General features: G+C 38.8%; 1 pseudogene; it reads right to left on the bottom strand.

Annotated features, from left to right (window-relative positions):
* The window catches only part of LOC102867371, a 9,731-nt pseudogene extending 3,677 nt beyond the window's left edge, over positions 1-6,054 (bottom strand).
* Positions 6,055-8,789: the final 2,735 nt, after the last annotated feature.

Here is an 8,789-nt window from a genome sequence, read left to right as displayed (position 1 = left end):
AAGTGTTTTCCCAGGTGGGTCCAGTGGGGATGGCTGGTTGAACCCAGAGGCTCCATCCTCCTTCGCTTCCTCATCTGTCAGTTGTATTTCCTTTTTGTCACTGGCACTGGGTTCAGGGTCAATTCTGGAGTAAAACTCAGTGTTAAGGTTATCTATAGGAAAGGGAGCAAATAGATCCATCTTGAAATACAATGTTGTGAATTACAGGATAATATCCATACACATACAAGGAAGATAATTATATACAAGAAATAATTTTAGAAACATCTCTAAAGACTTTCTTTGGAAAAAAAAAACAGGAAGAAGATATACTAAGCAAATAAACACAGGAACAGATGCTCCACATCACTAGTCATTTAGTGGGTGGGGGAAACCAAACCAAAACCCAAAAATCTTCTGGTCTGTCTTGGAGAGGGTGAAACAAGTCTCTCCTTGGAGGCTAGGATTTTGAATCTCCGCCTCACTTACTTTGGACATGTGGCCAGGAGAGATTGGTCCTAGGAGAAAGATATTATGCTCAGAAGGATGAACAGACAGCGCAGGAGAGGGACACCCAGATAAGATGAATTGATACGGTAACTGGGACTAGGGGGTTGGTGTGTCTGAATTAGTGAGACTGGCTCAGGACAGGAAAGGGTTCCAAACTGCTATACATAGGGTCACTATACATCACAGACCACTTAGCAGCACATAAAAACAATAACATGCTATGACAGGTTTGGAAGCAGGAGTGGCATCCACATCTTAAATAAAATGCCTAGGGGAAACTCTATGAACTTTGATAAAAGTTGATAGTTGTAGAGGGTCTTCAGGACTTGTTCATAGGGTCTCTATGAGTCATGTTAGACTCAAAGGCAATCAACAACACAACTGCCATAAACAGAGTTCTGATCCACACCTGACTCCCTTAGGTTTTTCAAGGCTGTAAATATTCATGGGAAGGCACTGACCTTTTTCTTGATGAGTAGCTGATGTATTTGAATGACTTTTCCGTTTCTCAGCCTTACATGTTATTCAGTATACTACCAGTAAGTTAAAAGCACAATGATACTTCATTACAGAAGTACTGTTGTGGTTTTTAGGTACTGTGGAGTCAACTTTGCATCTCATTGACTTCATCTGACAGAGTAGAACTGTCGTGCAGGGTTTGCTGGACTGTAATCATTATGGAAGTAGCTTTTCAAGTGTTTCCCCCAGAAAGCCGCAGTGTGGGTTCAGATGGCCAGACTTTCAGAGCTTATTGCTTGTACTACTACTTGTTGCTGGGTGTCATTGGGTTAGCTCTGACTCATAGTGCCCCTGGGCACCACAGTGTAAAACCCTGCTCTTTCTCATTCTCTGCCGTGCTCAAGCCCATTGTGTTAAGCCATCTCCCTCAAGGTCTTCCTCTCCTTCACTTTTTGAAGCGCTGTGTCATTTGAAGCCCAGAGATTGTTCCCTCCTGACAACATGCCCCAAATATGTGAGACAAAGTCTCATTCATCATCCTTGTCTCTAAGGAGGATCTTGGTTACGCTTTCTTTGCTTTTTAAAAATATGATGTATATCTTATTTCTTCTACATTCATGTACATTGTGTTTCACACTATTCTTCATTCACATTGTATTTCATACAATCATTCTCATTCATTCGGCTTTATAAACTTAATCACCATTGGACCTTGGCCATCATTACCCTGTCTTTTCACCTGGATCCTTCCCATTTGCTTCCCCCTTTCCCTCCACCCACTGTGCAGACCTGAGGTTTCACCCCTCCCTATCCTTTACCCTCCCCACCCCCTCCCCTACTTGAGTTCCTGTACATGTTTTACTAGTTACTCTTCTACTTTTACAATAATGGTCTTATGCAGTATTTGTCCTTATGAGATTGAGAAATATGGAATGTTTCATGAATTTGCATGTCATTCTTGCACAGGGGCCATGCTAATCATCTCTATATCATTTCTATTTTTGTCTATGTCCTGCTGAAGTGAGCACTTGATTGCATTTCTTAAAAGACAGATCTGTTTATTTGGGAGATTTACATTATATTCCCTATTCTTCACCAATATCAACATTCAAAGGCTTCTATTCTTCTTCAGCATTCCATATTCATTGTCCAACTATAACATGCATTTGAAACAATGGAAAATGCCTTTAGAATAGTTAAAATGACTGACCTCACCAAGTGTTAGCAAAAAAAAAGAAAGTGGAATTTTCATTTTATACTACTGGTGGTGATTGCTATGTGTCTTCAAATCGGAACTGAACCTAAAATGTTTTAACTATTTTAAAAACAGTTTGTCAGTTTCTTAATGTTATTGCAGTATATCACCCAGTCAGAACCGACCTACAGCTGACCCACCAGCAAGTTTTCAGTGGCAGTTAATCACACAGGCGGAGATGGCCCATCCTCCTCCCGTGGAGCAGCTGGTGGCCTTGAACCCTTGCCTTCAGGATTACAGTGCAGTTTCTTACCACTAGGCCACCAGAGTCCCCTAGTTTCTTAATATATCAAATATATTCCTACCATACAATTTAACCATTTCACTCTGAGATATTTATCTAAGAGAAATGAAGCTATATGATTATATAAAACTTGTACATGAATATTCAAAGTACCTATGTTTTTAATAGCTCAAAATGTAAAATAGTTTTAATGTCATTCAACAAATCGTAATACATACATCTAGATTGGAATGAGCTTAGCAACGAAAGGGAATACCACTGATACACAGAACAACAATTCTCTTGAGAGAAAAACCCAAATACATTTCTATAAAACCCTAAAAATGCAAACTAATCTATATTGACAAAAGGAGATAACTAGTTTCCTAGACAAGAGTAGGAAGAGGAGGTTGGAAAGATGTGAATTAGGAAGAGATTACAGAACGACATTGGGAAATGTTTTGACATAATTAACATGTTCCGTTTCTTGACAATGGTGACTCTTTCATAAGCAAAAACTTTTCAAATGTTATACTTTAAACATGAGCAATTTATTGTGTGTCAATCATACCACAGAAAAGCTATTCTCATAAAATGAAAATCCAACTATATTTTGTTTTGCTGAAATCTTCAGAAAAAGAAAAATACAAATAAGTAAATCATCTTATCATAAACTGTTGAGTCGATCTGTTCAAGGACTCTGAGTTTGCATCATCTTATTTTCAAATATTTTGGTGGACATACACCATTAATGCCACATCTTCAAGAGAATGTCACAGTTCTTTTTTTTTTTTTAATTCATTACAATGAACATCTACAGAGATTTTGGAATTCCATTCATTCATTGTTGCACTTTTCTCCCCACCCCGAGTTCACTCCTTTCCTTGAAAAGCAAAAGAAAAACTCCTTCATTGGTACACAATACCCACCGCAGACCCCCACCCCCACCCCGAGTATACTCCACTCTGCAACCCTCATTCCAGACTCTTATGATAATCATAAGGCCCTAAAATATATTACTTTTAAACTATTCTCTCCCTCATCGGCTTCAATGCAGTAAGCATAATCTATCCAGTTTTTCTCAGTCTTACCCTCACCCCGATGTCAGCCTCATTCTACAATAGTGGCACCATATAATATTTGTCCTTTTGTGACTGAGATATTTCTTTCACTCAGCATAATGTCCTCCAGGCTCACCCATTTTGAATAATATTGCATGAGTTCCTTGTTTTTCAATGCAGTGTAGTGTTCCATTGTGTGAATATATCACAGCTTCTCTATCCATTCGTTTGTTGATGGGCACTTGGGTTATTTCCAACTCCTTGCTATTGTGAACAAAGCCACGATAAACATTGGTGTGTATATATCTGCTTGGATGTCATTTATGGTCTCTTTATGGTATGAGAATGTCACAGTTCTTAATTGTGCATCTTGGAATCTTGTTGTTTGGCACCCTTTTGTCAATTCCAACTCATAGCAAGCCTCTGAACAAAGCTTTCCTGAATACTACATCATCCCTATGATAACAGTGTACTCAAGCTCATTTTGAAGTCAATATGTTCATTCATCTTGATGAAGGTCTTCTTTTTCAGTAGCTTTCTATTTTATAAAGAATGATGACCTTCTCTATGCATTCATTGGTCCCTTCCATAACTTATTCAAAACAAGTGAAATGAAGTCTTACCATCTGAGAAGCATTGACTCTACCCTGTCCAAGACAGGTTTGTTTGTCCTTCTGACAGTCCACAGTGTGTTTAATCCCCTTAACTATCACCACAATTCAAGCCAATTGATTCTTTCTCAGTCTTTCTTTTTCATCGCCTGCTTCTCACACGCATATGGGTGACTGGAAAGTTCATGGCTTTCAAGGGGGGCAATTTGGTCATCAAAATGATGCCTTTACTTTTAAGATATGAAAGAAGACTTTGGCAATGGATTTGCCAATGCAGTATGTCACTTGATTTCTTGTTTACTGCTTCTGTAAGTGTTGGTTATTAATCGGTTGTTGTTGTTGTTGTTGTTGTTGTTGTTGTTGTTATATGCCATCTAGTTGCCTGTCACTCAGGGATACCCTATGTACAATAGCTCTGAACCTTGCCCTATCCTGATCCAGTCTCACACACCTAAACCATTACCCCATATACCATGGCAATCCATCTCATCAAAGTCTTCCTCTGCTGCTCTTTCCCTCCACCCTCCCAAGCATGATGTCCTTCTTCCAAGGACCAGTCCCTCCAGGTCACATGGCCAAAGTGCCCAAGTGAAAGAAAATCCTTGAGATGAACTACCTGAAGAAGAATGCATCATGAGAATTGGAGGAAGGCTTATTAAAAACTCGTGAAATGCAGATGGTATAACTTTGCTTGCCAAAAGCAAAAAGGACTCAAGGTAATTACAGATAAAGATCAAAGGGCTATAGCTTTCACTATGAGTGACCCATCAACATAAAGAAAATTCAGATCCTCACAACTAGACCAATAAGCAACATCATAATAAAAGAAGAAAAGATTGCAGTTGTCAAATATTTCTTAGAACTTTGGCCATCTTTTAAAAAGTTAACATTTACTCTATGTGAATCATGTACTAAGTACACTGCAAATGCATGGTATGTGTTATTTCATTCTCTCAGTAATACCACAAAGTAGATGTCATTATAATTTGTATTTTACACCAGTGGACTTTGAGGATCAGAGGAGGGTAAATAAACGTCCCAAGGTCACATTGTCAGTAAGTACAGGATTCAGGAGCTAAGCTTTGTACACAAACAGACTACATGCATTTAATCACTAGGCTGTACTACTTGCCTATAGATCAAGTATATGTGATCATCTGGTAAATTATCTACCACTAAGAAGAAAAAAGAAGCAGCAAGTGGTGAGAAGAAGAATGTAAGAAAACTCAAAGACTTGCCTTTTAACAGTGAGAAAAGGCTTGATCTTGCTGGTAGAATCAAGTATGGATCTGAAAAACTGTAAGAATGGCCTTAAAAACACTCATTTATCTGAAATTCTTAGGAAGAAAACATCTCACATACAGCTTCCCTTACCCAGCTCAGAGTCCTAGTTTTCCTTCTTTCTTTTGATTTTCACAAATAATAAGAGCATTTGTTGCATGTGTGATGATGTCACTCTTCTAAACATCCTGTAAATACCAACTGGGCCCTTTATATTATACGCCTGCAACAGTGCTGGCTCCTGGGTATACAACATTAAAACATGATATTCTCAATGAAAGCCAGATAATAAAGCACCAAGTGCAATACTGTGAAAAGACCATCTAGAGATTTACATGGACTGCTATTAGGACCAGACAAACACATATGATTCAACTTAAGAAACTGACTGATGGTCTAGGAAAGCCTGGGAAAGCCATGAAAGTGGGGGAAAGGACATTTCAAAATGTGCAAAAAGAACTTTCTAAATCTGCTCCAAACAGCAGCTCACCTTCTCTTAGTTATCTGCAACTCCATATTTCCAGTCACTCAGAAAATAAAACACTAAGTCATTATTGAGTTTTCTCTTTTTCCATTTCATTTATCCAATCCACCAGGAAAGAATGCTGTCTCTATTTTCAAGCTGTATACACAACCTGAAAACTTTTTACCATATCTCCTGGTCCAAGTCACCATCATCCCATACCTGCAATGAATGAACTCCACATAAATGTGATGCTTCTAAGTTTGTTCTCCTTTATAGTCCATTCTCAACACAGCAATTGGCATGATCCTGTTTAAATAGATTAACAAAGGCATAAAGGAACTATGGCACTTTCCGACAATGGAGTGCTGTGCAACACTGAAAAACAAAATTTTCCGAAGGGACCTCTCCAGAGTACTGAAGAGCAATGGTGTCATTCTGGAGACTAAAGTGTGTCTGATACAGGCCCTGGTCTTCGCAATCACTTGTTACGCATCAGAGAGTTGGACAATGACTAGGGAGAATAAAAGAATTGATGCCTTTGAGCTGTAGTGCTGAAGAAAAGTATTGAATATACCATGGACTACCAAGAAAACAAACAAATTCATCCTGGAGAGGGTTAAACCAGGCTGCTCCTCAGAGGCAAGGATTTTGGGGCTTTGTCTGACATACTTTGGACATGTTGTAAGGAGGAACAGGTCCTTGGAGAGGGACATCATGCTTGGGGGTGGAAGGGCGGTGTAGGAGGGGAAGACCCTCTATGAAGTGGATTGATTCAGTGACTGGGGTAATTGGGATGGGTGTGTCAGAGGCAGTGTGATTGGCACAGGGTAGAGCCGGATTTAGGGCTGTTGTACATAGGGTCGCTATGAATCGCAAGCGGCTTGACAGCACATAACAACGGCAACGACAACAACTGCATATCACAGATGAATCTTGAAGAAACTGCTGAGTCAAGAAAGTCAGTTACAAAAGGACAAATATTGCATTGGATAACTATAATAAAGAGTTCAAGATTTATCCAAAGAAAAAAATCATTGAAGGATGGTTGAAAGAGGTAGGAAGGGAGGAAGAGGAGAGTGGTAAAAGAGCATATAAATTGGTAAAATTAGTAATAGATAGTAAATTATTGCCTTTAAGGCAGAATTGACTCTTAGCTGGCCCTCCTGAAGGTTTTTAGGAGCCGTAGACCTCACAAGAGGAGATTGTTCATCTTTCTCCCATGCAGTTACTGGTGGATTTGAATCACTAGAAATGAGCCACCTTTGGTCTGGCAGTGCAACTCGCTTAGGACCATATAACCAGAGTTCCCTTTAAACCCATCATTGTTGCCGCGGCAGTTGCTGTTATCTGCTGTCAAGCTGGAAACCACTCATAACTGACCCTCCAGTGAGTTTTCAGGGGCAGTGAATTGCATTGGAAGAGACTACCTATTTTTCTGTCAGGGGAGCAGATAGTGAATTTGAACTAAGAGATTTTAGGTTGGCAGTGTAGCTCCTTATCACTCTCCAAAAGAACTCCTTAATTATTGTTGTTGTGTACCATCAAGTCAGGACCAACTCGTAGCTGACCCTCCACTGGGTTTTCAGAGGCAGTGAATCACATGGAAGTGGATACCACATATTTATCCTGTGGAACAGGCAGATTTAAACTATGTGTCTTTGGGTTGACAGCACAATTCCTTATCACTAGGCCACCAGATTTCCCTAAACAGATAATGGACACATGTTAAGATAGGTGAAGGAAAAGGTTATATACAGTAAGGGAACTATCACCACAATATAACTAAAGAAAGGAGAGACACAGAGAAGTACAGAAAGATTAATAGAAATGAGAATTATAGTAAGGAAATGGGGAAGCACAACTGTATTTTGGATATTAAAATGAATGTTCTTGAACAAAATGTAAATTAATGAGTAAAATATTCATCTGTTTTGTAAACGTTCACTCAAACCACCAAAAAGAAGTGTTTTAAAACAAATAGAAGTATTTGTGGAAAAGAGCATCATGAGCATTGGGAAGCATCCAGTTACATTTTTAATATTGCAATTAATATCATAGAAAATGTGTATGAATGGTTGACTAAAAAGCCATTTTCTCTATAAACTTTCACTCAAATCATAATGATGAGTATATTGCTATTATGGTGAGCTGCCCTTGAATCAACTATGACTCATAGAGTCTCTATGAACAATAGATCCACACCTTGCCCTATCAATGCTCAAGTCCAAGGTTGCAGTCACTGTGTAAATCCATTTCTTAAAAGGTCTTCTCTTTCTCTGATCCTCTATTTTTCCAAACATGCTATCTTTTTCTAAGGCTTGATCCCTCCTAAAAACATATGCAAAGTATTGAACATCAAGTTTCATCTTTTTTGCCTCCAAAGAGCATCCTGTCTGCACAAGGAAGACGTGTTATTCTTTTGGCAATCCATGGTATATTCAACACTCTTCATGATACCACAATTTAAAGACAACAATTCTTCTTTGGTGTTCCTTATTCATTGTCCAGCTTTAACCCACGTGTGAAATAATTGAAAAGACCATGACTTGGGCCAACAACTCCTTCATCTTTAAAATTATATTCTTATTCTTGAGTGTTTCAAAGACACCTTTGACAGTAGATTCTCCCAATGAAACATGGGGGTTTTTGTTTATTTTAATGAAAGTCTGCAGAGACTTTATATTTCCGTTCATTCTTTGTTGCATACTTTCTTCCCTGCCCGCCCCCCCCATTAGCTTTTCTCTCTGAAAAGTAAAAAAATTATTTCATTGTTATACAACCCCCCTAACAGGCCATGGTTTTTGCAATCACTTGTTATGCATCAGAGAGTTGGACAATAGCTAGGGAGGATAGAAGAAGAATTGATGCCTTTGAGCTGTGGTGCTGGAGAAGAGTATTGAATGTATCATGGACTGCCAAGAAAACAAATAGATTCATCCTAGAG

This window comes from Elephantulus edwardii, unplaced genomic scaffold (genome assembly GCF_000299155.1).
Source record: "Elephantulus edwardii isolate Elephantulus edwardi_28Jun2011 unplaced genomic scaffold, EleEdw1.0 scaffold00023, whole genome shotgun sequence".
NCBI classification, from domain to species: domain Eukaryota; kingdom Metazoa; phylum Chordata; class Mammalia; order Macroscelidea; family Macroscelididae; genus Elephantulus; species Elephantulus edwardii.
The sequence above is the reverse complement of the archived record's forward strand: the minus strand, read 5'-3'. Positions and strand labels throughout refer to the sequence as shown.